Source organism: Cynocephalus volans, chromosome 14 (genome assembly GCF_027409185.1).
Source record: "Cynocephalus volans isolate mCynVol1 chromosome 14, mCynVol1.pri, whole genome shotgun sequence".
NCBI lineage: Eukaryota > Metazoa > Chordata > Mammalia > Dermoptera > Cynocephalidae > Cynocephalus > Cynocephalus volans.
The window spans coordinates 62,938,242-62,945,562 of record NC_084473.1 but is presented as its reverse complement, the minus strand read 5'-3'; positions in this window follow the sequence as shown (position 1 = coordinate 62,945,562).

Here is a 7,321-nt window from a genome sequence, read left to right as displayed (position 1 = left end):
CATGTGTTTTTTCCAATTGTTTCCATTACAAAGAGGCACAACTTCCATATAATTCATTTATTTTATGTGCAGATCTATAAGCTAAACCTAAAGACTTTCATCATTTTCAAGTCACCACAAAGGTTCCCCTGGAAAAAGGGAAATGGCCCTGCTGAACTGGTTTAAAGCAAAGGCTGATACGGGATCAGGCTTGACCTGGTCCGATGGCCAAGTGTAGTAAATGCTGGGGCCCAGTCTGTGGCAGCAGTGAATGCCCAACACATGGAATGGTTGCGTGCAACTACTCCTAGGCTGTTCGTCAAACTCTGTCACTTACCAGCCTACGGAGAAAAGGCCACCAACGCTAAGGGTTTATGAAAACATGACCAAAGCATGCGGTCAATGGGTTCACCTAGAACAGAGCTCTTGTTTCGTGTACATGGAATACATTTCATTCATCCCAAAGCCTGGAGGTGTTGGAAACAGTATAATGCTGAAACTCAGATCTGCATCCAGTTTGGCTCTGCCAGTAGCTAGTTCTGTGACCCTAGATTACATACTATGTACACCTCCAGGAGTTAACATCCATGGCACAACTGCTGGCAGAGGGAAAGCATTTGTGCTTGGGAGGTGGAAGCTTTTGATTTTCCTTCGGGCTCTTGGTTTGTCAGTAAAAAGATGATTGTCATCCTGAGCCCTCCTGTGTGCCTCTCTCTCTATTTCACCACCCTCAGATCCTTCCTTTGCTGTCTGTAAACACAGAATTCTAAAGTGATAGGCTTTCAGGATATATGGCACTAATACATCATCAGTATTGTCATTATGATGTATTAACACAATGCATCATCATAGACCTGTCAGAGCCATGATTTATGACTCAAAAATGTGTTGTGGTACAGCAATGAGTGACTCCATTGCCTGAATGCTTGTTTATTTTTACACTTAAGGGCTTTGAAAGTAAGCTTCAGACTACTTTTCCTCAAAGAAGGACTTCAGGCAGATTTTGAAAGGAGGACTCCATTTCCAAACACTGAAGGGGGCAGTGGGTCACACTTAAGATATAAAGGTTTATGTTTTCCCAGACCACTTTAAGTTCAGAATCAAACTTCCACACTCCAAGTCATTTGGCTCCCTCTGGAAGAATCTGGCCTTTTCCATGTCTTTCCACCCCTCTATTTACAACTCCCTTAATAGTTAAATATGAGAGGTGTGGTAGGAAGGGTATACATTAGAGGCTTTCTTTTACTGCCAAAAGTAATGAGGATAGTGTTATATTTTATGAGAGTAATAAATATGATTATACAGGGAAAATTTGCTTACAAGATAGGTGGGTGCCGGCATTACACATTTTCTCTTTCTGGACCTTAGGTTCTTTCACACTGCCCTCAACGAAGTATTAAGTACATATTGCATGGACAGCATTGACCACAGTGCCAAGAGAAAGGCAATAGATGGGGAGCCAATATAGAAAAGAAAGAAAAAAAGACATAAGTAGAAAATAAAGCAAGTTAAAAGCAATATTGTATCATTCCTGTTACAGTAACCCCATAAAGATGATTAAGATGGAAGTAGATTCATCAGGGAAGGCCTCTGGAAAACATGAGTCCTGAGGCAAATTTGGGGAAGGACATTAGGGAGGCTATGAGAGGGACATTTGACCCCTCCCCAACTCTAGGATGATAGTTCTTTTCCAGAATGCATTTTCCCTCACTTGTTCACCAGAGCTTGGTTTCTTAAGACCTGAAGTTACATCAAGCTTGAACTCTGCAAACTTAGATCAACTCAGGTTTTCCCAGCCTTCTCCATGCCACCCACCTCTACCCTTTGATTTGTCTAGCCAGCTAGTGATAATTAGTAATAATGTAAAATATCACTTACATTAATGACAAAATCTGTAATGTTCAGTAAGGTAGAATGAGTCTTTGGCCAAGTATTCTCTATTTAATTGGATCGAAGAACCTGCGGCACAGACCAAAACTTGGCAGGTCAGAGCAAATGTCACCTTAAGGATATCTGTACACTACGACCCACTTTTTCTAATTTCAAAAAATCTTAATGTAATTACAGCCAGGCCTGATTCTTCCAGGCTTAATTCATCCTTATGTCTGGGAAGCCAGAAATGTAACTAGTAAAGAATTCGCTAACATGAAAGGCAGAGAATTTGCCAAGAGTTTGTTAATTTAAAGATTTATTTTTTTTATCCAAATATAAGGGAGTTTGCAAACTGGTTCAGATTAACCAGGTCAAGTTGTATATTTTATTAACTTTAAAACTTTTTTTCAATCCTTTTCACATTAAAAGAAAATGTACGTGGAGTTAGACAGGGGTGGTGAGGATGGAGGGAGGTTGTCTGCTCAATAAAAGTTATGAGGAGATATTTGTCAGCTGTTTAATTTTCACTTTCTGGCTTCAGCCAGAAACAGCTGCAAAATATCTACTCTAGCTCAAGCCTTTTATGACTTTTACTAACTTCTTATTTAAAAATGTCTTTTATTGATTTCCGAAGGAATCTCACCACAGAGGCTCCATGGAGCGAAGGAAGAAGACACTTGGACAGTTTGTGCCTCACTCACCACCACGGAGGAGTCAGAATCTTCAGGGTAGTTTGACTATTAGCTTCAGGCATTGCTGTTGGCCTACACTGTTGTACAGAAAATAAAATTTGCTTTGTTTTCCCATGTGTTCCACGCCATAATCATTGAAATGGCTGCCATGATTAAAATCCATCAATGGTGCCTCATCGTCCCCAAGATAACACCTAAGCTCTCTGGCATGAATTCAATTATCTTAAGACTTAGCCTTTCTTTACCTCTCCACCCATATCCCCCACTATTTCTGTGCCATAAATTCTAAATTCTTAACATACTGAGCTATTGACCATCCTGCACCTGGCTAGCCTCTCTCTTGTCTCCAAGTCTTACGGATCTTGTTCCCTCCTTCTTGCATCCCTTCATTCCCTACATTTTTCCTGGCTTGTTCCTCATCCTCCAGGTCCCAACCTGGGCATCACCTCTTCCAGGATGCTTTTCTCATCACCTCAAGACAGGAGATAGTTACCCCATCTGTGTGCTGTCATGGTCAAACTTGCCTAGATGACTGATCTTTTGACAGCCCTGATCATATTTTACTGGAGTCAACATACCATACTTATGCCTCTGACCCAACAATTGGCCCTTGACTCTCTGTTTCTCAATTGTGTCTCCCAGTATCTAGCATGGTGCTTGGAATATTCAGCCCTCATAAAAATATCTGTTGAAGAAATAACCACAAATAAATGAATATATAATACATATATCAATTACATGTCCTGCTGCAAACCTCACATTATGTTACATGGTTTTGTGAATATATTGGCACGATTATCTCCATCCCAGCAAAAAGCCTTACACAAAGCAAATGCTCAATAACTGTTGGATGATTGATTAATTAATAGCTAATGTACACAATAAAATAATTAACATCTTTGTCATACAGAAGCTGAGACTATACCCAGCCTAGTACCTTGTGTTACTGCTATTTGTGCTATTTGTGTTGTGCTGTAACTCTTTATTACTGAAACACTAAAGTTTGTTGTTTTGTTTTTGTTTTTGTTTTTTTCAGTTAAGCTAACTTAGACATAAACCACCTGCACATTTACTGTCTTGATCAGAAGTTGGTTCATTACCAGGGAGACTTCGGTCTTGTATAAGATATATTTTAAGAGATCTAAAAAGGCCCAGTTCTCACTTTATTGTTCCCCTTAAACTCATCTGCCTGAATATCTTACCAGTGTTTTACCACTTGAACTTAGGGCTTTGATAAAATGAAATGTTTATAGCCCTGGCATAAAACTGTGGAGAGCCCTGGAAGAGAGATGACCCCCCTACTTAGTCACCAAGACCTTAGTGCTTGACCCCTTCAGGATCACTCCAACCTCTCTTTAAAGTTCTTAGGTGAATCTGTATCTTGGTTGAGATGTTTGGCCCCCTGGAAGGCTAATCCACTAGCCCAGTAGCAGGCAATTGTGTCTGCAAAACCACGGCCACGCATTGCCACACCACGCTGCAGAGAGCAGAGTCCCAAGAAAATGGAACTAGGGGGCCGAGCCCGTGGCGCACTTGGTAGAGTGCTGCGCTGGGAGCGCGGCGACGCTCCCGCCGCGGGTTCGGATCCTATATAGGACTGACCAGTGCAATCATTGGCTGAGTGCCGGTCACGAAAAAATGACAAAAAAAAAAAAAAAAAAAGAAAATGGAACTAGGGAAGGGTAAGATGTGAAAGAGGAATTATTCTCAGAGAACGTTGGGCCGGTTCTCCTGACTGAGTATGGTGCTGTGAAAGCCCGTAAGGGATCTAGAGAGCAGTCTGGGAATAATGGTGCCCAGAGTACAGAAGAACTTTCAAGGGCTCAGAGAATGAAGAAAGGAGAGGGAGAGGGGAATCAAACACAGGCTGCCCAAACGTTACAACTTTTCCTTCCAAATATGCCTTGCCCTCAGGTGGCATTTTGGAAATACAATAGTGCTAACCCTGGAACCACCTTTAGCTAACCTAAAGGTATCTCTGTTTCTCAGTGGAAAGAGTAGGGACATTGGAATCAGAAGGCTCTAGGCTCCCTTTTTAAGTGACCTTGGACAGGTCATTGAAAAGACTCAGCTTCTTCATTTGTAAAATGAGAATTCCAGTGCTTACCTGCAATCCATTCTGAGAATGTGCAATCCCGACATATAGTGGGTGCCTAGTAATTCCCTCCCCTTCAACAAGACAGCGATGGCTTTTCAGTTTGGCATTTAATGCACAGTTATCATCATCATTGATTAATAGAGTGCTCTTAGGGCCTATGGATACCTGAGGAGAGAGGAAATAGGGCATATCTGAAATTGAGAACTCATAGATTTAAAGGTGCCTGTTGCTAACACTGTAAAATCAGCTCTATCTTCCTGATTTCAAAGCCATTGGAAGAAAAATGTGAACATTCAGCCAATTAGTTGTAAGTTCTCTGTATCTTCAAATATCCAGGCATTCAGCTGTGTGGGAGAAACAGTATAGGACTTCATGACTTTTTCTTTTCATTTGTCATCCACAGGGGTTGGCCTTTTAGAAGCAGAGTCATCAATATAGATGCCAGTGTCATTTTGAGCCTCCAGGTTTCCTGTCCCTCATCAATTCAGATCATGGCCAAATTACTGGCTTACTCTGCCCCCTAAGGAAGTCCAGGTGTATCCCTTTTTTATTATACCAGTAAGATGTTCTGCTCTATTTACTAGTTGTATTTATAGAAAAGAAAATTTAAAACAAATTTAGACTTCATTAGGCAGCAATTAACCTGTTGTTTTTTTTTAAGTTCAGTTAGGCTACTTTAAAATTCTCTGAGTGATAATTTATTTTTTATTAATATCAGTGTTTTTAAACTTACCTTATACTTTCTCAGCATGTTTGAGGTGTCTCCTGCCAAATCACATATAGAATTGCCAACGGTAAAACAGATTAAGAAACGAGTCAGAGAGAAATGAATTGAAGCCCTTCAAAGCTGAAGGTAGCTGAGATTATCTATCCCAACATTTTACTTTAAAAATGAAGTTGCAGTCCAGAGAATGAAATGGTTTGCCCAAGGTAACACAAGTAGGTCAGGTAAAACTGGGCTAGAATCCAACTCTTCCAAGTTCAGTATCCTTCCCCTTAAACCAGAAACAGATGTCCAAAAGGTTTGAAAGAAGCAAAAGCATAGTCATGATGGGTTTCTGAAGGAAACTAGGATGGTGGAGTTCATCAAGGAACTGTTGGCAGAAGTTTCAAAGAACGTTGCCAAGTCCTTCATCTATAAGTAATGGTAGAATGTAAAAATGACCACAGCTGCCAATTCTAGAATTCTTATCTCTTTCTCAAGTGCAGTGATTCTCAACCGTGGGGTGTTTTGTACTCCTGGAGATATTTGGCAATTTCTTGAGGCATCTTTCGTTGTCACAAAAACTGAAGGAGCAGGGGATTTGCTATTGGCACCCAGTGAGTACAAGCCAGGGATGCTGCTAGAGATCCTACAGTGCACAGGATAGATCTCTATAGCAAAGAACTTCCCACCCAAAATGTCAATGGTGCCGAGGTTGAGAAACCCTGGGCTAGTGGTTCTCAACTTTATCAGAACCAGCATCTACTTGTTATAACCCCCTTTACTATCCGGAAATAAAATCAATCGGTGGTATAAACTGCCAACATCCATAATCAAATATAAAAGAGAAATAAATGTAAAATAGTTCATAAGAAAATAATCTCTAGTTCAGTATGTAATACTCGGAGACAAATGCCTTAGAAGGTGTTCGTACCTATTATTTGAATGATCACTGAGAAGGCTACACACGGAGGGCTGGGGTAGAATAAATACCACAAATGGTTCTGATGTCAATGACAGGACTTTCTGGGATAGTGACCAAATCTCAGTAAAACTTTGAACAAAATAAAATAAAAACTTTCAGTGTCAGTATACATTAAGACCATGCAACAGATATTGTGTTTATTTGTAAAACAAAGCGGGTGTCTAGTGGGACATCCACAAGTCCTGAGGCCATGGGCAGTGACCTATGTTGCAGGACTCTGAGCACATTGCAGGACATGTAGTCCCCCTGCCCCCATCCACTAACCACCGGTATCACATTCCAAACTCCTAGCAATCTAAACCCAGGCACATACACTTGTAAAATGCCTCCTGTGAGGGCAGTACTGCCTCCTTTCAACACCACTGAATCAGACAGCAATAAGTGAATAAAACACACTTCAAACACAAGTAAGTCTGATAGTCTACTTGAATATAAAGTAGCTTTTTAATTTTTTTTTAGGGACCTGCCCGTGGCTCACTTGGGAAAGTGTGGTGCTGATAACACCAAGGCCACAGGTTCGGATCCCTATATAGGGATGGCTGGTTAGTTCACTTGGGAGAGCGTGGTGCTGACAACACCAAGTCAAGGGTTAAGATCCGCTTACTGGTCATCTTTTTAAAATAAATAAATAAATAAAGTAGCTTTTTATAGAGTTACTTGTATGTAGAAATGGAAATTATTATGCATTCCTTTAGATTATAATCAGAATTCCTTTGGTGGTGGCCCTTTATTTTTAGCAAAAAGCCAAATTGACTCCTAAAACTATCCATACCCATGTTCTTTTCTTTAAAAAAAAATCAAATGGCACCTATTTCACAATCATAAAATAATAAAAAATATTGATTTCTCTAATAATCTTATTTCTAAAGGTATTTTTTCTCTAAACATTTCTTTATTTTTAAAGAAAAGAACTTCAGATTTTATTTCTGATTAATTCCACAAAGCTTAGTTATGGATATGACAAGCAATGCAAAACAAAACAAATAGCAACA